The sequence below is a fragment of the Peromyscus californicus genome, unplaced genomic scaffold (assembly GCF_007827085.1).
Source record: "Peromyscus californicus insignis strain IS unplaced genomic scaffold, ASM782708v3 Scaffold_16__1_contigs__length_79575227, whole genome shotgun sequence".
Lineage (NCBI taxonomy): Eukaryota > Metazoa > Chordata > Mammalia > Rodentia > Cricetidae > Peromyscus > Peromyscus californicus.
In genome coordinates, this window is record NW_026294458.1 from 59,148,424 (window position 1) to 59,172,816 (window position 24,393).

At 36.8% G+C, this 24,393-nt stretch overlaps 1 long non-coding RNA gene across 5 annotated transcripts in view; it reads left to right on the forward strand.

Annotated features, from left to right (window-relative positions):
- The window catches only part of LOC128112177 (uncharacterized), a 610,610-nt gene that overhangs the window by 158,851 nt on the left and 427,366 nt on the right, over nucleotides 1-24,393 (forward strand). The gene's annotated exons all lie outside the window — the stretch shown is intronic.

The window sequence follows — 24,393 nt, forward strand, 5'->3', positions numbered from 1 at the left end:
AAAGAAAATATACTTTTTAAGATATTTGCTTTTAGATGCCACTCATACACCTTCATAGCTTTCTTACTAAGAGACAAACCCTTCATAAAAACTCCACTACAGATTTTTGAGAGTTTGAATTCACATGAGGTTGATGGTTAAATTAATCATGACCACATTCTGCCTATTTTTAAAAGTAAGATGTTTAGAAGTAATTACACTTTCTGAATATTTTTTCCTGACAGATCTACAAGACAGGAGAATACTTAAGAATAAAAATATTAATGTATCTCCTAGGTTACTTTTTATTACGCTGCTTTATGATAAAGCTAACACTCAGAGCTTATTAATGCTAATGTGGCCAGTATTTCCTCTTAACCAAACTGGAAGGGGATATATGCGTAAAGCTATCTGCATTCTATACAATATATAACAGGTTCACTCTTTCTAGAGTGAACCGAACTGTGTAACTCTACTGAAAATATTGGACATTAAATCAGGCTTGTGTGTGTAAGGGGAAAGAGGGCCAGGCACGGGGAGAGAGAAGAGGGAAGAGGAGGCGGGGGGACAGAAGAAGAAAGATGGAAGGAGAGAGAGAGGGAGACAGAGAGAGAGAATTCTTTATAGCCCCACTGAGGAACAAATTCTGCATCCCACTCTGTCCTTGAGTTGTTTGGGCATCCTTTTGCTTCTCTGTGGCTATGCACACACCCCTAAATTATATGATTGTGTGTGGCAGCAATCTCCCTTATCGACATCTTGAAGATGGATTAAGTGAGGCTGGATTTGTGGATTTTGCCTTTGGTCCTGTCAGAGACCAATGTCCTATCTCCTTTGGGAATTTGCCCTACTCGGGAAAGAGAGGCCATAAATTGTGCTTCCCACCCCCATCTCCTTGGTTCAGAATATGGGCTGTCAATCAGGCATTGCTCTATTGTTGCAAGTCTATGTACATCCTGTGTTTCTCAGTTATTGTGCAAGTTTCCCTAGCCCCTGTTTCTATATGATAGCTCCATGATTATCTACTGAAAAGTCTGTTTTTGTAATGTTTACTTACCTAATAGGAATCTTCTGCTTCTAATTGTAACAGTTTGAAAGCTTCTTCTGAAGAAATCTAATTATGCTTCGTCTGGAGTGTTCATCCAGTGATACTGCTAGCCTCCTGGGTACCAAGCATACATGATGACAGGTGATTCATAAGTATAGCGTGACATTTCCCAATGAGTTGTTTTGTCCCGGGTTATCCATTTTGTCAGACATGCTATTCCATTCTGAGCATTATATGTGACTATCATATCGCTGGGCCAGTTGCTGAGAGTGTTGTAAAGCTTGGCAAAAACATAGCACCATTTGAACCAGAACACACCATTTCTAAGCCAGAGCTATGACACTTAAATGAGGGTTCTGCTGGGACACAGCTAATCTCTTTCTTAGTATGTGGGGTCCAATGTACTATGAATGTTACATTGCCTTAACCACCCTTTAAAAATAAGTTAAACCAATTGCAGGGCATAATTTCTTATTAGAGCAGACTCAGTTACCTGTTCCATGGTACTCAGTTGCTGTTACCATGGACTGCTGTTGAAGAAAGCAACGTGTCATCTATGAGCACAGATCTGCTATGGCCGGGCCAGGTGTTTCTGCTTGTTCAATGTAATCTAATAGTCATCACTCTAGCCTTGCTTTTCTCACTGCCCCACACTGCAGGTCTTTTACAGACCACATCTGTAGTTTAAAGATAACTTATTTTGATAGTGATTTTGTCATGTTTTCTATAAATTTAGATACACTGAATATTAGAAACACGTTTCCAGGATAAATAACATGTAAGTCCCAAGGCTACTTGTGATATACAAATATAACTATTTAAATATAAAACTAAAAGTTACCAGTCGAGTTACTGGTCACTGGAAAAAGGTAACCAAAAGTTTAAATGAAGTAAGAGTTATTTGTTGCCGGGCGGTGGTGGCGCACGCCTTTAATCCCAGCACTCGGGAGGCAGAGCCAGGCGGATCTCTGTGAGTTTGAGGCCAGCCTGGGCTACCAAGTGAGTTCCAGGAGAGGCGCAAAGCTACACAGAGAAACCCTGTCTCGAAAAACCAAAAAAAAAAAAAAAAAAAAAGAGTTATTTGTAAAAATTAGGAAGCCAGAGAAAGTAAGATTAGGGCATAAAACTTACGAACTTATAATATCTTTGTATTTCAGAGAATCTTACTGAGTCATATCTTCTAACAAACAGTTTTAGTAAAAGCTGACATCGTCTACATTTTCCTTAATTTTATATTAAATTTAAATAAACCATCTACTCTTTGATAAAGCAATGTTAGAATTTACTACCATATCAGGTGCCACCTCAATTTATGTTACATTTTGTTATGTTTAACTGATTACTTTAAAAAGGTATGTATAATAATTCAATATGTGTAAAGCTATAACCTACCATTCACCCATTGATCCAAATGTGTGCATAGGAAGATACTGGAAATGAAGGGGTCCAATAACAATTCCAGTTATTTCTACCTGAGTATGTTAGATACTCTACTTTCCGTTTCCTGGGAAACCATTTTTGCATTTTTAAAGTTATTGTAACTCACATAAAAAGAAAACATCATGACAATGAGTTTTTTTTTATGAGAATACTAGCAATTTCCTAAGCAATGATTAGTAGCATGATATGAGTGTCTTGTTTTCTTCTTTATAAATTTCAGTCCCTTTACATTTGTATTACACATATTTATTTATTATATGTGTGGGGAAGAGGGTGCCAAGGTGAGCCTGGGAAGGTCACAGGGCAAAATGTGGAAATCGTTTATATTCTTCCACCATGTCAGTTCCAGGGATCAAACTCTTCAGGCTTGATGACAGCTGTCTTTGCCTGCTTAGTTATCCTGTCAACCTGAAGAGATGTCTCATAGTTTAAAAACACTTGTTGCTCCTCCAGAGGACCCAAGTCTGTTTCCCAGCACCCACATTGGGCTGCTCATAACTGCCAGAAGATCTGACACCTTCTTCAATTTCATTGCCACACATACAGATGTGGCACACACCACACACACACATACACACACACACACACACACACACACACACACACACACACACACACACAGAGAGGCATAAACATACAGACATAAAAATAAAAAAATAATAAAATATAAGACTTCCAATTTTTGAAAAATTTTAAATTAACATAAACAAATCATTCTGGAACTTGCTATTAAAAAGAAATGGTATTTCCATGAATAAAGTGATATAAAAAGTTATTTTCATAATGTGCAGTTGTGCTCTGTCTATTAATCAACAGTCCCAGTGACAACAGCATTCTTTTAGGAAGCAGATTTTTGAGCCTTGTTAAATGGGATGGAATTTTCCACAAGGATGGAATTCATTAGAGTACTATCTACATTCTGTCTATAAAAGCATCTAGTAAAATTCTGGACATCTTTTCTTGTGTTCTTTCTTGAGTCCTTGCCACACGATGAAGTTGAGTTTTAAGTACAATTGACATTTTTTCTGTGCATTTTTGACCATTAAAATTACGTTTCGCCAGGCAGTGGTGGCGCACGCCTTTAATCCCAGCACTTGGGAGGCAGAGCCAGGCGGATCTCTGTAAGTTCAAGGCCAGCCTGGGCTACCAAGTGAGTTCCAGGAAAGGCACAAAGCTACACAGAGAAACCCTGTCTCAAAAAACCAAATAAATAAATAAATAAATAAATAAATAAATAAAATTATGTTTCAGAGGTTGAGACAAAGATTGCTGGATAAAGTGCTTTACCTCCATGCATGCGGACTGAGTATCAAAGCTCACACAAAAGCTGGACAGTTGTGCCAGGACCCTATTATCCTAGCACAGAGGGAGGAGCTACAAGGGATCCCTAGTAAAGCTGGCTAGCTAGAATGACCAGAATTGACATGCTCTGGGTTCAGTGAGAGACTTTGCCTTAATAAATAAAATCGAGACTCCACATATACAAACACACATGTGCATACACACCCACACACATCTGCCCAAACACATGTAGACATTTATACATTTATGAATGTGTACCACACATGCAAAAAGATAGAAAAATTGCCTCTACATTGATGGATTAAACAATATGAGCCATAATTGTAAGTTTTACAAACCTGTTCTAAGACACATCCAATACATTTTATTTTTTAAAATAAACAAAGGTCACATGAAGAATCGTCAAATCCATTCTGATTTTACAAGCAAGCACATAGGAAGTTCTGCATACACTGTTTGTTGAGATAGAAAGTTGATTGTGTGTTATTTTCACCCCTCTCTATAGACTATTACTTTGTCAACACTGTAAAGGAATATTAGTAGATTTCTTAAAATAAGTTGCAGTAGTATGATTAATTTTCCCAAGTGACAAGTCAACCTGTTTTCTGAATTTTGAAGTGAAATTTGGAAAGAAACAAAATAGCCCAGGATGCTAGATATACTAGTATTGAGCCAGCCGTAGTGGCATATGCTTTTTATTCAGCACTCAGGAGGCAAAGGCAGGTGGATCTCCATGATTCTAGACCAGCCTGGTCTACAAAGAGAGTTCCAGATAGCCAGGGCTGTTGCACAAGGAAACCCTGTCTCAAAAACATACAAACAAACAAACAACAACAACAAAGAAAGACAGGAAAGATATAAGTACTGAAAATTAGTTTTGGAAATCATAAATCTTCCATTTTCACAGAACACTCTTCTTTGATTTTAAAGTTACTGTGAATAGATAAAGGATTTGCAATGTACCTTGTGAAGAACTCATTTGTGAGATGGTTCTATGGAAGTGTTCATCACACGTCAGTGCTTTACACAGATCATTTCAGATGGTAGGATGTTGTCACCTGGAACTTCAGTGTTTGTTGAAATTGGAATTGACTTAACTGCAGAAAGTAGATTAATTATGGTACTAGGTTTCTTTTAATTTTCTAATGTTGGGCAAAGTAATCATTATATCGATCCACTATAGCTTAATAAATAACTAAACATATTATAATTGTATGTTAAGATGTAATTTTTAGTTATTGACAATACTAAATACATTTGCCTATTTTTTATTTTGTTTTACTATCAAATGTACAGACTTTTTGAACTCCTGGGCTCTCCACAGTTTCTAGAAAACAAAATCTTTGCAATTACATGTCACAGAGTGAAAAGGTTGAATCGAACTTTTTCTTTCCGAAATTAACACTTCATGTTGACTTTAGACTTCGTAAAAGAGATTGTGAATTGTTGAGGAGTTCTAAACTTGAAAGAGCAGTTGAGATTTGATGGACTCCTTAATCCTTCTGTAGCTTTGCACTGGAGCAAGAATCATCAGAGATAGAGATTCCTGCCGTCTGTTCCCATATTATAAATTTGGGACAATATTTTCTGCCTTTTGCAGTTCTAAGAGTTGCTATGAAGATCAAAGAATTAATGAACTGCTTATGAAAATTATTAAAGCAACATCCATTCCAGTGCAAGGGGTTTTGACTATTACAGATCTATGTAAGCACCAACTGCTGTTGATATGGCGTGAGTCAAATCAAATTGTGATTTCCTTTCTCTCTTGTCTGGACTGGTTCTCATGTTAGAGGATCACATTCTGACTGCCTTCCAGGTGTCCCATCTATTGGCCTTAGTCAACATCTCTTCCATGGGAATGTCTATGATATTTACTCTAATCACTGGTAAAATATAGTCTTACCAATGCAGTTTTAGTAAAATATGTTCTGTTGCTGTGTGCATTGATTTATGTGAAATAAAATTTCATAGGTTTGTGGAAATTGTTCAATGGAAACTACAGAATCAACCCTGAAGGGAATTTTATGAATGGGAAATACAGTTCGCTTCTTCTAATAAAAGTATTGTGACCCTCATATTTAGTTTATATTGATTGCTTTCTGACATGGAAATAAACAAATCTTTATATTATGCAGGGTTCCTGTTAGTGGCAATATCGAGACAATAAATCTTCTCCTGTGACGTCTGTTTCTATGCCTTTCTCCAACCTCAAGTGACCCTAATTTAAATTAGGTTTTTAATTAAAGTAATGCGAGCCAGAGTGCACCACTTCTTTAATGCATGATCAAATTACCATGGAATGAATATATTCCCTCTCTGTTGTAAACTTGAACTTTCTGTATTGGTAATAAAAGTATAGTTTCCAAAGTTGAGATCTGATTTCCACCTTTAAAAAATGCTGTATGTATCCTTTTGACAGTGCTTATGTAAACATGTGTAAAGTGTGAGAACTAGAAGATACAGTCCTATCTAGATATCTGTTATTGAGTTTGAAATGTAGACTCTGATACGTCTTTGATTTTACTTAACTTGTTTACATTACAAGGTATAGTTTAGATCACATAATTTCATTTGTTTATACAATGTATGTTCACAATGTAATAGAATCTTTTAAATTCAATTAATCTGAAATGTAAGACTAAGTGTTTTTCTCTAAATAAAAAGTGTGTTAGATTTTAATCAGTATTTCATTGCATAGAGCAATAAAACCCTCAGTCTTAGGAGGGAAGTCTAAGGAAAATAGTGAACATTAGCATCCCTTGCTACTAATCCCATGTTTGGAGTGCTGCTGGCTGTGAGCCAAGAGGAAATACAGAATAGAGTTTAAGAATCTGTCATTTGGACGTAGATTATTTTCCAACACAGACTAGATTTACCACCTTGGCAAGGTATTTAATCCTTTTTAGTTTTGATATATTCATCTGTAAGCATAAGAATAGTTATATTTATGTTTCTTAGATTAGAGAAGGTTAGAGTTAATGCAACTGAAACAATAACATATACAAAACAGTTGGTCCAGGATGTTACTAGCCAGAGTAATTGATCATTCATCTAATTGCTAAAATATTCTCTTTGATTTCCTTTAAAATGTGGTCAGTGGACATGGGTTCAGTGTATTTACTAATGCCTCGTCTATGGTCTTATGATAATTAAAAGTTCTCCACAGTGCTTTGAAATTAGTTTGCCTTTGCTGGATCTGCTATACTCCCATTTGATCCAAGCAGTTCTGGCATGCTCTTTCTTCTTGGTCATGTGAGATCATTATTGTTCTCTGTAGTATCCTGCTCTTTTGACTAGGCTGTGTTATGTGATGCTCTGTACTTGGTTATAGAACATATTTATTTTATTCAGAATTGAATGATGCATTTCCTCCCTCCTCCCTTCCCCCTCTCTCTCCATTTCCCACCCCATGACTTTTCTTTACTACTATGTACCACTGCATCATTTTGCTTATAATTACCAAACAGAGTTTCAAATAGTATTGTAGTGGGTAGCCATTCCAGCTTTGATCTGTAAGTTCCAACCCCCATTGAGACTTCGGCAACTGTCACGCCTACAAGGCGGGGCGAAAGGAGGCGCCTGGGGACCTGAGATCTGGATCAGGGGGCTCGCTCTCTCTGTTGCGGGACCCTGGACTAGAGAGGTGTACCAAGCAGAGCTCCAGAGAACACCGCTGGACTGCGATACACCTTCCCCAGACTCCGCGACCTACCTATCCCTTAATTTGTAAGTTACGCCATTAAATAAATCTCCTTTTATCTACGTGGAGTGGCCTTAATAATTTCACCAATATCTGGCGCCCAAAGTGGGGCAAATTCCAAAGGCCTGGGTGGCTCCCACCCTCAGCCTCTTCCCCGGCTAGTGGGTACCTAAACCCGCCTGCAAAGTTCCATATAACCAGGGAACGCCTACAGGGTTCCATTCCCTAAAGAGGGAGCAGCTAGTCCGGTCTCAGTTCCCTAGCTTAGCCCCGAGACCAGTGAAAGAGGCACTCCCCGGCTTCCCGAGTGCCGGCGCCGGCTCCGGCTCCCGCCATCTTGACTCCAGCGAGCTGTAGTCAGCCAAGATCACCAGCAGGCCCTGCTTTGGAGCTGTACCAACGCCACCTGCTGGCTGAAAAGTACTACTACATCCCCCAAAACCACGAAAGGTAAGCAAAGGCACCTGATAATTTTACACCTTAAAATTGACTAACAAATTTTGAGTAATTCTTGTAATATGGCTGACAACATTACCTCACAAGAATTCGAAAACCTTTTTGCTTGTATGATGAATGACATCTTACTGGAAATATACGACCTTCCTAAGGCATATCTGGCCTGTACCATTTTGGCATTCATTGTAATAATCCACACAGTGTTCAAACACTGGTTTAATAACAAGAACAAAGATGAGTCATTATTGGGACTGATACAGGCTTTAAGCGAGAGCAATGAAGGCTTACAGAAAAAGATTCTATCTCTGGAATCTGCTTTAAGGGATAGCAATGAGACCTTAGAGAGAAAGATTCTTTCTCTGGAATCTGCTGATCAGGATTTACAAAACAGGCTTGTACCAAAAATTGATCTTATTGATAATAAATGTGAATATTTAATGGACAGAACACTAACTCTCCAGACACTATATAAGGAAGAAAGATTATCATTAATTGATAAGATAAGGTCCATGGAATCATGTGTTTCTGAGGAACATAAAAACTTCTATGATTCCATGAGGAATCTGGAGTCCCTTGCCAGAGAGGAGGCTCACTCCATAGAACAGACCCTAGGTGCTCGTTTGCAGGCCAGAAGAGGGCGCCAGATCTCATTACAGATGGTTGTGAGCCACCATGTGGTTGCTGGGAATTGAACTCAGGACCTTTGGAAGAGCAAGCAGTGCTCTTAACCTCTGAGCCATCTCTCCAGCCCTTTAATAATTTGCACTGTAATTTGCACTGTTATGGATTCTTATATGTTGATACAAATGTAAACTATTTTTATATTCCTGTTTAAGATAATTTGTATATTGATACAAATACAGAACTATATTTGTTATAATGTACATATATTTCTACCCTTATTTGAAATACTTGTATATTGATACAAATGTAAATTTATATCTGTCATACTTTATGTATGTTCTACTTCTGTTTAGGATATTCTGTATATTGATATATATTTAAGATTATTGTCATATTGCATATTGCACTATATACTCCTACCTCTGTTATAAATATGTTGTGTATTGTCACAATTTTGAAGTCATCGTCCTTTACAGTACATTTGCTTATAGACTGTTTACCTTGTTTACGTGAAGCCTTAGTCCTTAGGTTATTTCGGTAGATAAGACTTATAGATTTATAGTCACCTATGCTTGTCATCTCTATAGTTACGTTAGTTAGGTTATCCAGATTTACAGATACATAGGTCAGATGGACAGGTAATCTTCAAACACTTCATAGACCTAGAGAATATGGCATTTAAATAACTTAGAATTCTGTTGATGTGAGACATAATTGCTCCTGGCGGCACCAATTTGATCCCGAGAGAATGTTGGGCTTCTAAGACATTTCCATTTGGAAGTTTGTCTTCTTGGCACAAAATGGCCTACTGGGCAAAGAACTGCCCTTGCCTCGATGGCTGACAGTACTAATGCAATGCTATCCTTTCTGGACAAGCGGGACACAAGGAAAGCGACCACTGTACTCTGCCAAGACAGGGTAAGATGGTCTTTCAGAATTCCTGCTTCTGAAAATGGTCTGTCAGATACTTTAGGCCTGTAGCCAATTTGAATGCACCAACAATGCTGAGAAACATTAGGTGACTGTCCAGGCTGCCAGCTGTCTCTGTCTACTCTCGCAAGATTCCCGAAAGTTGCTTGCATCCATCTACCATTTCTCAGGTACCATTATATTCCTTCTCAGGTCTTTGATGGGATTGAAGACTAGCAGTTATAGTTACAACCTAGTAGATAGAACATATTAAGTATTAGATTCAGGTTCTTTAGGATAGGACACCTTTTGGAATGATCTTTGTAACATGCCATTTACCTATGCTCTATACTTCTCTGGATTATAGTATGTGTTTCTTGCTTGATATTGTTTGCATTGGTTGTACTTCCATCTTATCTAGGTCATTATCCCTCATTATTCCTGGACTATATTTGATAACCATTCCTTTGTATATAGTCTTGTATTAGGTTAGAACTTTCTTATTTAGACAAAAAGGGGGAGATGTAGTGGGTAGCCATTCCAGCTTTGATCTGTAAGTTCCAACCCCCATTGAGACTTCGGCAACTGTCACGCCTACAAGGCGGGGCGAAAGGAGGCGCCTGGGGACCTGAGATCTGGATCAGGGGGCTCGCTCTCTCTGTTGCGGGACCCTGGACTAGAGAGGTGTACCAAGCAGAGCTCCAGAGAACACCGCTGGACTGCGATACACCTTCCCCAGACTCCGCGACCTACCTATCCCTTAATTTGTAAGTTACGCCATTAAATAAATTTCCTTTTATCTACGTGGAGTGGCCTTAATAATTTCACCAATATAGTATTGTTATCTTTAAATATTTTTGTCTTCAAACTGTTTCTATTATACTTAACTATAGATGAATGGATGGGTAGATGGATAGAGGCATGGCAGCTAGAGATTTATGGAATGCTTTATAACAGCAGACACATGTTAAATTTGAATAAAAGGCAGCATTTAAAAGCAATTTTCCTATGAATTAATTTTTCTTCATGGTAAAGTGTGTCATTCTTAAAATCCTCAATATGCAACACTAAATTTAACCAATTTTAAATATAAATGCCAAATGATGCACTAAATATGTGTACTTGGCTTTGAGAGAAAGTACTTGGATTTTGAGATTTATTTTACTGGTATTTTTTTTTCTGTGTGTGAGGGTGTGCATGTCATAAACTGCATATGGAAATCAGAGGACAACTTGGAGGAATCTTTCTTTCTCTTTTACCTTGGTCACTGAATGGGTTGCTGTCAAGTTTCCAGACTTAACAGAAAGCTTCCTTCTCAGTGGAGCTATCCTGCACACCCAAGACTACTTGTACTTCAGACTCAGAGTCACCATTTAAGTTGGGGGTAAATCTGTGATTTAATTCCTGCATTGTAAACTTTGCTAAGGAAGAGACATAGAAGAAAGAAATGATATTTATAAAAAGTGAAAAACAAAAGACTCAAAATCAAAACAAAAAAAAATTCTAGGAATAAGGCAATAAATGTGATACATGAATGCTTTTGAGTATTTAGACAATGGTGCAGTAATGGTATCAATGATGGAGTTAAAGTCTCCAGTTTTCTGAGATAATGTCACCTAAGGTTGTACCAGTAGGTTCTGTTGATTGAGTGAATCGGTGGGGGAAGTTTTCTCTCAAATGGTCCTTGATAAGCATGAAGGAGTAGGAGGAAGTTTAGTATCGCTTCAAACTTTTTGAAATATTCTGTTTGAAAAATCAATTGTTGCACTGATTTTGTGGGTTCCTTTTGTTAAGACGCAGATTTTTGTCATTTCTATAAGATTTTAGTGTGGGTGTGTTAGGTCACCATGTGAGGAGGAGGCACCATCCACTTCAGTGTGTTTCATTTTTCTAATCCTCTCGAGGGCTTTCTGAGGGTGGGTACCTGGGTCTATGTTGACCAGGTGAGGATGCACACAATAAGCTGATGTTTCCATTCATGGAATGCTTTGGTTGAACTCTCAGCAAAATGTGTATTGGAAGTCCTTTACAAGCCTGGATATGTGCTAAGGATACAATTGTTGGTCACACAGGCAGGAATCTTAACTTTCTTGACTGAGTGGCTCTTGGAGAATCACCTGGATTATTTTATTAGATGTGTATGATGTGAGGACTGAGACGGTTTATCTTATTTTCCCAAAACAAATCAATTGTATCTTTAAATTGTAGGTCATCAGTTACGACATCAGTTAAGGTCCCAAGGAAAATTCACTGTTGTAGAAAAATGCGCTCCATGTTGTCTAAGGGTCCTCTGTATCAATCTGCAGATGAAATAGTGAGATTTGTGTGTTTAAGCCTTGTTGCCTCCTCAGTCTTTGTGGTACACAAACCAGGAGGAACACCTGGGTAGTCAGCATGAAATAAACCTGAATGTGAGGCGAATGACTCCTTTGATTCAGACGTTTGGAAAGTTTAGCAGTAACATTTGGTTGGTTACTATGATTATAGTCTGTGTTTTATTTTTTTAGGAAATTTTCAAATCCGTAATAACTCCCCTAAGTACATCATCATGGTATTATTATAGTTATTACCAAGTTTTATGTAAATTTCCAAGAAGCATAACCCTTTCATAAGTTTTATGTACCAGTTTTTTCATGTTGTTAAAAAATAGTGCAAAATTTATATTTCCATTACCAAACAACAGTCTGTTAAATTACCCCACATAACAAAATAAGTCTGCTATAAGCAACATGTTAGTTACTAAGGTAAACAAGAGTATATTGTTTAGTTTGTCTTTTATTACAAGATAATCAGAACATCACACATTCATAAATATCAGTTTTGTATAGAATATTGAGCTATGAATTTTTTTTTTACCTTATTGGATATTTTGATTTAAATCACATGAAAGTTTGCCTTCCTAATTGGAAGACATGATTTAGTTAGTAACTAAAATTAGTTAGACTAGTAAGGTAGTGATGATACATATAAAAAAAATATGAATTGACAAAAATCTATGAAAGAACACTGCAAATGGAAGAAGATGTGTGTGTAAACGCACACTGGGTTTTCACATCTAATTATAGGGCAAAGGAAGAGAACAAAGCGAAAGTGTCCATTCGGATTGAAAAATCCTTTACGAAAGGAGTAAAGAAAAAGTATGTGTGATTTTAAACTTCTTCATGAAATGCTGTATAGCAAGCATATTTCTGACTAGTAGGCACTTTGGCCTGAACACCACAATGTAACAAAATCTCAATTACCTTTGAGTTACAAATGCATCAGTGAAATTTAAAATGTTTAGAGAAACCACCAATTTTGTTGTGAAAAGGTGATAGACAGTTGTAGCTTAAGTTTTCCTGCCTGGCCCATGGTCAGGACAATCTCTCTCACCTGCCAGTCCCACAGCCACTCAGACCCAACCAAGTAAACACAGAGACTTACATTGGTTACAAACTGTATGGCCGTGGCAGGCTTCTTGCTAACTGTTCTTACAGCTTAAATTAATCCATTTCCGTTAATCTATACCTTGCCATGTGGCTCATGGCTTACCGGCATCTTCACATGCTGTTTGTCATCGTGGTGGCTGGCAGTGTCTCTCTGACTCAGCCTTCCACTTCCCAGCTTTATTCTCCTCCTTGTCCCGCCTACACTTCCTGCCTAGCCAATGGCCAATCAGTGTTTTATTTATTGACTAATTAGCAACACATTTGCCATACAGAACATCCCACAGCAGACAGTGATCTATATTCATAAGAAACTTAAAACTATGTAGCACATTCACTGTTCAAATTCTAGTTCAATTGGTTTTGTTATTTACATTACTGTATTTCAGCTACACATGGTAGTATATTATATTAACTTGTAATATATAATATGTATGTATATCAATTATTATTTACATTTTAGTAAGTTTCATATTTCACAAAGACATCTTTTTTCACTGTCATCCATCAGTCATACTTTTCCATGATCTACAAATTCTGTTGTACTTTTGATTAAAGAATGTTTTGCTTTATGTTTAGAACTTGATTTTGAATTATAGGTGCAAGAACTGCAAGAGAGTTTATTTTGCCAGATATTCAACTAAGACTGCCTAGACTTTGAACTTGAGCTTATTGTGAGCTAATTTTCATTTATTCATATTTTCATAAAGAACTAATCAATTGTAATACATTTATATATTTATTTATTCGTTTATTTAGGGAGAACACATGCCACAGCTCATCTGTGGAGGTCTGGGGACAACTTGTGGGAGTCAAGAGTCAGTTCTCTCCTCCCATCTTGGGAGTCCACAGAATCAAACTTAGGTGCTCAGGCTTGGTGGACAGAGCCTTTACTCTGAAACACCTCTGGCCAGATTCTCATTTATCCTCGACTAGATAATCAAGGTCAAAGCCTTGGGACTCCTTTAGGAAGAAATTATGTCTAGGGTTATGTAAACCACAGGGAGAAACACTCTATTATAGAATTTTCCTACTACTGCAATCATATTTATATTTTAGAAAAGAGTCCCATGCTTGATAGGTAAGTGCTGGGAATAATCACAGGCAAAATAGTTCTAAAAAGTGATTTTTACAGACTTTTCTTAATTAAGAAGTCTAAAATAAGTTTTCCAGGTCATGGCAGGATTTTATACACATACTCAGATACACAAATTTAGTCATACATATGTGTGATGTATATTTATGCATATATATATATATATATATATATATATATATATATACACAATGTTCTTTATTTTTGTCATTATGGAGTCTTTAAATCTTCAAAATATGTGAGTGTGCCTTTTTTCATTTGTTTATTTAGTTATTATTTGGTGCATGTGCATTTGTGTATGTGTGTGTAGATTCATGTGTTGACAACATATAGAAGTAGGAAGACATCTTGTGAAAAGTGGCTCTTTGCTCCTTCCATGTCAGTCCTGGAGACTGAACTTGGAAATAAGGCTTGGCAAGAATCTCATTGACCTGCTGAGCCATCTTGCCAAGCCAAGTCTTTGTATTTTAACTCTTTTTCAACTGATATTAGGTTTTATATGGCATGTGACTTTTGATGTCACCTTCGTAAGTGTATTTATTTCTAAAAATAAAAAAATAGGTTTTTAAGTGACAGTGAACAAGTAACCCTTGTTACAAGTAAGAGATAAGTTATTGTGGAACTATGGCAGAGGGATCTGTAATAGAATGTTATAAAATTTTGAAGTGTGTATTTATTTTGACTAAGTACAGGATTAGTCATTTTATTCTATTTCTAGAAGTTTAATTTGGAAAAGTACTACCTCAGTTTTCTTCATAATATTACAACATCAATCAAATTAGCAGCTGAGTTTCATTTGAAACTCACTTAATGTTATGTTCTTCAAAGTAAAATACATGGATTTAGACTGAGATATTACATGTTCTATTAAATGTTTGATGTATTCTCTTATAACATATTTTCTTAGATGAAAATTGAAATATATTTGTGAGCTTAATTTAATGGCAAGGATGGATCTTACTTATTAAGTCTTTCTCATGACTTTCACAGCAATATATAATAGTTAGAGAAACAGAAACCAGTCTAGAAGTATAATATTCATTAGATATAATATATAATATAGAAATATAGACATATGAGTTTTTTCCTCAACTAGTTTGAATTTCACTTGTGAAATAAATCAATTTATTTAAGTTAAAGTTACAGAAATGTGGATGCATTGTATAATGGTTAGTGTCATGGACTCTGAATTCAGCAAGCCAGAGATGTTCCTTAAATAGTAATCTATGTCAGTAAGCTATTTTCTGAAACTTTTTTTTTTTTTGAGACAAGGTTTCCCCGTGTAGCTCTGGCTGTCCTGGAACTCATTCTGTAGAGTAGGCTGGTCTCAAACTCATAGAGATATGCCCACCTCTGCCTCCCAAGTGTTGGGATTAAACGTGTAAGTCACCACAGCCTGGCATTTCTGACACGATTTTGATGAACAGCATGGTAGTAAGAAACAGTGTTATTATTTCCTTAAAATCAGAGTTTAAGACAGATTTCAGATGTTTTCCAGAAAATCTGAAAGTTTATTTGAGTCATGCAGACTATGCATATATCAGAATACTCATTTGTCAAATACGTATTACATTTACAAATTCTAGGTAATATTTAAATGCCATTTATTGATTCCATAGATATATGTGTGTATATATGTATGAAACTATAATTTATATAATAATATAAAACATACATGTAATTATAATATATTATAAATATAATATTTTATATTTATATATTATGATCAGTCAAATTTTTCCTATGATCTAAGGAGAATTTTTCACATGTATTGTACCTAGTTTTTTATATATACATATATATTTTTAAATTCTTTCAGGGATTTATCAAATACACCCCACTACTATTCCTAATTCCTCTAAGAACTACCTCCACCTTCCTATCATCTCTTGACTTAGTGACTTCTTCTTTTATAATTCTATGTACTTGCCCAGTCCAATTTGTGTTGTCCATATATTCATTGGTGTGGAGCTGTCTATTAGAGCTTGCTCCACCTACCAGAAACCACACCCTTAAAGAAGACTGAGTCTCTATCACCCAGAAACATTTGACTGTTCATAGCTCCTTAGCTAGGGGTGGGAGATGATGAGACACCCGCCCCTCAGCCCCTGCATGCTGGAGTGTTACTGGCATGATCTTGTTCAGGTCTTATTCAGGCAACCACAGCTGCTTGTGAGTTCATGAGTACAATGGCTCTGTAATATCTCAAAGACACTTTTTCAGTCTGGTCTTTCTCTACTTCTGGCTCTCCCAATTTTTCTCTAACTGTTTACCTACCTCCACAATGGTACCTGAGCCTTGAAAGCAGGATATGGATATGTTACAGATGTCTTATTTCTGGCTGACCAATCCACACACACTTGTTCTCTGCACGTTGACCAGTTGTGGTTTCTACTTCCCACTTAACAAAGAAACTTCTCCAATAAGATCTTAGAGATGTACTCATTTATGGGTATAGAGGTATTCATTTAGAGGGCAGTTTGGAGTTATGACTATTTAGCAAAATTATAGTAGTAGGTTCACCCTGGAGCTTACGAGCTCCCCAAATCTGGGTTCTTAGCAAAATTTACAGTAAGCCAAATAAGCACTTGCTTATTCTTGTGGAATGGGGCTTAAATACAAGAAAGTGATTGACTATGACCATAGCATTTGAAACACTGCTGCCTGCTTGTTATAACATACCTTTTCATAACATCTGTAATTATTATAGTTCACAAAGTTCACACCTGGGCAACACTGTTGATGATTTTTCTCCCAAACAGCCTGAGGTATACCTTCTAATACTATAAAAGCTAGTCAATGCCTACTTGATTTCTCCATCTCTTGTGACCAAAGTTTTTGTTATCTTCAGCAGCAGGCATGGTCTTTTCTTCAAGTTTGGGGGACAACCAAGAGTAATGGCAATAATTTGTATTATTTTGGTGGTCTCCAGGACACCTTTGATCAACAACTTGAAAGGAGGCATCCTACAGCTGCGTGTGTGTGTGTGTGTGTGTGTGTGTGTGTGTGTGTGTGTGTGTGTGTGAAAGTTATAAATATTAGGCTTTTTCAAACATCCTCAATGTCAGTTATTTCTCCTCATACAGACTTGCCAATGCATACTGAATGGCAAATGTGTCGCATGAACTCATTTGACAAATATATAGTAACTCAATTCTTTCTGTAATTTTTGCAGATTAGACCTATATTACAGATGAGAAAATCAAAAAGAAGGATTTCTCCTTTGACACTCAACTATTAAATAGCAGTCCCGTTTTGAAGCCCAGTTCCTAGTCCAAGATCCTCACGCTATATTTTCATTGCCTTTATTTTTTGATTCATCTTAAATAGATGAATCTCTTCTGAAATTGAACTCTTCTGAAAGACTAGTAAAAGGAGGAAAGATAAGGGAATAAGGAAGGATGCCAATTAAGACATGCACTCATTTGCTATCTTTTGCAATGTGATAAGATGTTTCATACTGGCTGCTTTTCAAAGACTGTTTGATTAGAAAACCTTAGGAATATCTCAGCAACTGGTCAAAATAATGCTAGTTCTATTTCTGAGCAGGGATGAAATTTTCAGGTGGAAGAAATTTTTCAGTCATTTAAGTTGTGTGTCTCCAAATATATTTGTTGGTGCAGTAATTCAAACTGAAAGAAAGTGAAGGAGTTTAGAGAAGTATTATGAAGAAGAAATTCCTCAGACTTATACAGCTCCTGTAACTTAAAGCCATTTAATGTCAGTGATATTGCTTGTATTGGGAAGCTTTAGAAACAGTCAAAAGCATGTCTATAGCAAAATCTCAACTGTATCTAGATCCATAGCCTCAAATCCAATCTCTTCATTGTTACACTATATGATTCTATTTTTCCCCAATTGTGTCTTTTGATAGACAATGACTATATGAAAATTAACTATTCTACTCTCTGGTTTAGAAAGGTAATCAATAAATCTGGTTAAAGACGACCCACAGCCTGTCCAGGAAGTAGGTAGCAGGGGGTTCATGCTTTTATAAACAGCAACAGTTCAGACTGAGATTCTCACTCCCTTTGCACAGTTCTGAAAAAAAAATAAGCAAAACAAAATCTGCTTAGAATGCAGACTTTGACTCATTGCATTTTGCTATTGTTGTTGCTAATTTTAATGTGTTAATATTAGTCAGCTTGTGTTGGTACACAGCATACTACAGGATGGGAAAATATAGCATTTCTCACTGTTCTGAAATTGTGAGTCTATGATCTAGAACTTTGACTTTTGGGTAACCACTTTCTCTTTTAGCTCACATGTATTGAAAGCAAAAGAGATTGCTTTTGATGTCTCTTCTTATGACTCTCATAATACAACTAAATCAGAGACTCACCCTTATAAACACATTTAACCTTAATTTTTTTCCACAGATGCTCTTTTCTTAATCTTGCCCACACTAGGAGCTAACGCTCCAACATAATACATTTTGGAGTAACATGAGAGTTTACAATAATAGAGAAGCTTGATGTCTCTCTTTGGGGCTTATCAGGTTTGGTCAGAGAAGTATGTACACCATATTTGTTGGTTCCTCCCAATCTTCCAAAGACGTTCAGATACATCTATGCTTTCATATAAATCCAGATATGGTTAGAAAGTTCCTATGAGATTAATGAGACACAGTCTTTCAAAAGAAAATGGACAACTTCTCTCTAAAATTTTGTGTCATATTTTAAAAATTTGTATGTTGAAAAAAATCCCTTTAGAGGAATTGACCAAATCATAAATCTCTGTTCCTCAGAAAATACCCATCCTAATAAGACTTAATTCTGTAATAAAATATTAACACCAGTAAGCAATCAGATTAAAATCCTAGATTGATAGAATTAAGTAACGAGTTCTTATTTCCTATGATAAGAATTGTTAAGTTGCATATAACTAGTTCACAGGAAACCATTACTATAAAATATTGTTTTTCCTAGATAACTTTTCCCTAAATATACTTATATAACTTTATAAGCATATTCTTAAAATTCATTTACTGACTTTTATACATTTAAAAATTAATTTAATTTGTGTATATTTGAAGAACTGTTGAAATTTCTGAGCCTCTAGATGCATAAAATACATGCCATTTGCAATAATTTATATCATTGCTGAATAATAAATCTAAATTGTAGAAGTATATTTGCAAGCTGCTTTTAATGGTTTTCTGCTTTCAAGGAGACAATATTAGATAATGTGATGTTTAACACACAAGAAAATTTCCAATGTTTCAAAACTTTGTCAAACTTATGACACTAAAATTTTGTAGAGAAGAATTCCTTGAACTATCAATAGTGTGACCCATAGACTGCAACTGATACCTGTGTCTACAGAGTGAAGGGACATGCTGTTTATTAGAAATGAGTGACATCCTGAGTTTCTATCATTTTACTTGCTAAGTGGTTAAGAAGACTTTTTGTTTTCCTTTTACTTTGCCTTTCTTTTCTTTAAGGAAGGTAAGTATAAGAGAATGTATGTGTTTCCATCTTCTGAAATATAACTTAAGAGGATTTCCAGATATTTGGTGATAATGAGTCATGTCCCATTTTCATCAAATCAGGTTTCTTTAGAAACATCACATTTAAACAGAATTCACGGTTCTTTTAGGAAGGCAGCTAGCAGGAAAGAGAAGGTTAAGGGAATGTAAATTGGAGCTGGTTTTGTACAGAGCTGTGCTGACCCTGTCATTTTACTTAGGAAAGCAATGTTGGGGAGCCTTCATTTAATAGGACCAGATGTAAATTAGAATGGAAACTATAACTGTGTATCCAGGAAAGAGACCAGTGCATGCTAAGGCAATCTGAAAATCTGGAGCATGGATGTAGATGAAATTTCAAACTTTTTCCTTGCTAAGCTAGAATCAATTTCAAGTAGAAGTATATTAATACTTTTTCAGTTAAAAAATAGTGGGTTTTCTTCAGGAGCTACCTGGAGAACTTTATCTTCTTTTTCTTCTTCTTTTTTTTTCTTCTTGTTCTTGTTCTTGTTCTTCTGGTTCTCCTCCTCCTCCTCCTCCTCCTCCTCCTCCTCCTCCTCCTCCTTCCTCTTCCTCTTCCCTCCTCCTCCTTCTTCTCCTCGTCCTTCCTCTTCTTCTTCTTGAAATAAATACTCCTTAGTATTCCGGATGAGGGTAAATATAAATGAAATACTGAATTTAAAAAAGACTGCAGGGTGTAACAGTGCCGCTCTGTAGGTTAAGTCCTTTCCTGTTGTTCTCTTGTTCAACAGTTGATTGCCAGCACCCTCTTTCACCCACCTTAAAGGGTACGCAGAAATTCATATTTTTGTTCATCAGCCCACCCCTCTGAAAAGCGTTCGATATTAAAACAGTTTGCAAGGAGCAAAAGCAGAGTGAACAAGTGCCCCAACTAGGCTGTAACAAGGTTAGAAGATACAGGTGAAGTTGCCTAAGACACACCTTATCCTGTCCTGCATTTGCATGGAGCTATCAAGTTAATTAGGGTAGGACTCTGTTCTCCATGTTCTATGTGACCTTTTATTATATCTGTGCCTCTCTAGCTCGTGTGGTGTCAAACTATGGGAAAATCTTCCCAGCTGTTTGACACGAACTGGGAAAATTGAAGCATGGATACTGTCTGAAGGTTTTGCAGCAATATTGTACAGCAGAAGCTGAGCTGAACTCTGGAAGATACGCAGGGGTGTCAGAATGTTTCTTTTGTCATTGTGCCCGCCCGTCCCCCACCCACTGCTTTCCCTCATGATCAGGTGCGAGTTAGAAAGTTGCCAGGAGAGGATTCGGGTATTGGAGTGAGTGGGTGAGGGTTAGTGCAGGAGTTACATGGCAGAATTCCCACGAATGCTGGCGAAGGATGAAAAAGATAAAGAAATCTTGTTGTTTTTTTCCCTCTGAACCAGAGGATTCTCTGCATGACTTCCCCACTGTTGGGGCGAGGAGCTTTCAGGTTGCGATTTTATTAACGATTCATATGGAGATGGAGGGCAGTGGAGGAGCAGATTCTCACATAAACTTGATCTGTCCATGAATGCGCTTCTCTGTTTGCCCTGACCCTGAATGGCTTAAGACACTGCCTGTGAGGCCAGTGTGCCAGACACAAAGAAAGAAATGAAAAGCGAGCACATTCCAGGAGTCTGCACAAAGGAACCCAGCAGTTTCCAGCCTTCTCCCCAGAGAGGGTGTTATCTGTATGCGGCCAAAAACATCTAAAATGTTTATTTGTATATCTTCAGTTTTAAAGTCCGCGCGCAGTTCCTTAAGCAACCATCTTTCAAGATGTTCTGCTGCGCTTTAAGTTCTGTTTTCTGAGCCTGTTGAAACAGGATATTTTATGAGGGTGTATTTTCTAAGTTAAGCGTCAGGAGGCCTGGCCTCAAATTGTCTTTATTTGGTCTCTGGGTGGTTAAGTTACCTTGCCAAGTATGTCCTTTCTAGCTTTAAGCAGAGGGCCAGAAAACATTTTAAAGCTGGGTTAGACTTTGTGATACATCTTGACACTGAAGCTCTAAGTCTTGTGATAGAATTGATGCACGTATGAAACTGATATTCATTTGCAGGCGTGGACATCACCATGCTAATAAGCACAGACCTAAGTGGTACCTTAGGAGAAAAATGAAAGAAGCAATCAAAGATAAAAGTCTGAGTGTGAGAAAAGAGTCAAGGAAACTAAGAACTTTTCACAGGCTCTTCTGGAATCACCACCAGCTCATTGTATCCAGTAGCATGCGTGTCAAGATAAAGAAAAGTTTCACAAGCTATCTCTGTGCGACTTAATGTATACTAGAGTTATTGTTGAGCAAACATGTAGTCTGGAACAACAGTATCTTGAGGATTAGGGGGCTAAAAACTGTATATGTTTAAGATGTTCCTACATTGAGTTGTGTATTTCCACAGATGCTTAAACATTAGAAACTTCAAATACACAGACTCTTGAGTTTTGTATGTGTTAAGCTGTTGAAGTTGCTTCTAACTTTTACGGTTCATTATTGAAATAACTCGTTAAGGAATCCAGGCAAATGCCATTCATTGTGATGGGTTTTGTTCCTTTCACTTTATGGTGGCTTTATTTCCATGAAATTAACTGTTGTACTTAGGCTAATTGTCAGTAATTGGGGACAAAATCACTTCATTGTTTCCCTATAGCATGATACTAATTAGGATCTTCGCCGTATCAGCTCAGTCATGTTCTGTATTTTACCTTCTAGACAGAGTCAGTGGCAGATAATATTGAATACATCTTTTAAAGAAATCCATAAGATAAAATGCTTTTATTAATAATTAAGCAAGTCTTTTAAGCAGTCTGTCACAAATTAACTTTTAATATTGACATTAATGGAAGCCGTTGTTAGAGTTGTGTTGATTTCCTCCAATATTAACTGATTTTCCTGATTTGAGTGGAATCCTATGAAAAATGTCACTTTTGAGATATGACAGTTCCAAATCTCCACCTTGTGGTTATGTGCATTTCTGTTTTTCTCTTGGTGTAAATAATGTGGAAGTTAGGATTACTGCAAGGCTTTTGTGAGATGTGAGAAAGCAGAAAGTGGTCTTTTTCTGATTTACTGGTGAGCAAAGTGATTGTCTTGAAATATGAATACGATTGCCTCTTACTTCTCTGCTTTCCTTCTTTGTTTTCCCTTTATAAGAATAAATTTTTGAAGCACTGTATGTCATATAAAATATATCCAAATAGTTTTAATCAGAAAACTTGATTTTGTATATGTGTTTTCACCCTAGAAAAGTATGAGAAATAACTTTAAAAAAAAGACTTTTGGATGAGAAGCATTCAGAATTTGGAAGTGAGATTTAATGCCAATTGGAGACAGTATTCCAATAGCCTATATGCTATTGCAGCTATCGCAGACAGTGCTGTTTTACTCCATAAAAGAATTCTTCTCATACAAGTCCCTTGCGAGTTTTGTTAGTTAGGAAAGTTTTTCAAACACTTTGAAAAGTAGTCTTGTGGAGTTTCCTTTTTGCTGAGAGACTTTTTTACCAACCAAGTGCCAATTTGCAGTTCACAACCTACTCGGTTTGTTTCCAGTGCATCCATAATGTATAACTTGAAACTGTTTCTCAGCCCTCTCAGAGAAAAGATTTGACAAAGCGATTAGGAAAATAATTGCCTATTAAAAGGTGAAGATTGCTTGGAGCAGCACGAAAATGAACTTTGAAATTGAAAGCATGCATTGTTAGCATGGAACATACACAGCAAATCTGAAATTAGTGAAAATACAGGAAATACACATCTTGGCAAGCGTAATTGTTTGAATTTTCTAAAGCTGTCAGCCCATTTGCTTTATTTTCTTTTTCCTGTTAAAGAAAACCTTCAAATGGAAAGCTTCACCTTTTGCATAGAGTTGAAATGTTTTATTATTGTCGAATTGTTCTAAACTGTACAAAACCAGAACAATTCAACAGTTTCCAGGGTGGGAGGGGGGAAAGCAAATGAGAATCTTTCTGTCTCTGGTGAATGCCCATAGCAAAGCAAAAATAAGTATAAAAATCTATAGTCAGTGCCTCCAGAAAGGGGTCTTTTGATTTCAGCAGCTGTCTGAATAGCCATTCAGGCTCTTTTGTAGCCAAGTTGCAATAAAAGCACATCTAAATGGAGTACAAAACTTAAGACATAAACTATGTTTGGTTTTGGCATCTCAATAGGTTACCCCACAGGACTAAACAAAAGTTATTTTCCTCTCTGTCTTTCTTATGTTCCTGTGCCCTAGAAAATTAATTCCTCCAAGTAGAATCCAGCTTACTCCTTACTCTTCTTATTGGTGCACATATAAGGTTGTCTTGTTTGCTTGTTTTGTTTTGTCTTATAGTATGTCTGTTTTAAATATACAGAATGTGATCAACGAACAAATTTGAAAATACCCCCAAATTTCAAGAGGGATAAGATATTATAAAAGTTTGAGGAGAAAAATCTTTCTGCTAGTCAACCAGCCATATCAGAGATTCCAAGATAGCAGAAGCTAAAGTTTTTTTTTTTCTTTGCTCTTGTAACCATCCTAGCAAAAGAGAAGAATGGAAGTAGGAATCGGATAAAATTATGGACCACAGAGATGGGCGTCTGAATCCCGTAGGAGTGAGAAAATGTCCAGGGCTGTTTCTCATGTCATCGTTCTTGACAAGCATGCAGACAGCACAGGAGGCAGCATGAGGAGCTTCAGGCAGTGTATTTGACCATCTTGGCCCCTGAAGGCTTTTATAATGATAAGCAGTTTCGTCATCATCCCACATTCTGCCAGCACCCCTAATTAGTCGCAGTCCCGTTTTTTTTTAAAATTAAGAATTATCTACCTGAAATAAAAGCAACAACATCAGCCACCCCTCAAGCAGGAGTGATGGTCTTGATGGGAGTCCACACGAGCTCTGCCCTGCATGGCATACTTAGGGTATCACCTTCCGAAGCGGGCAGTGGGTACGCATTCAGAGGGGTATTTC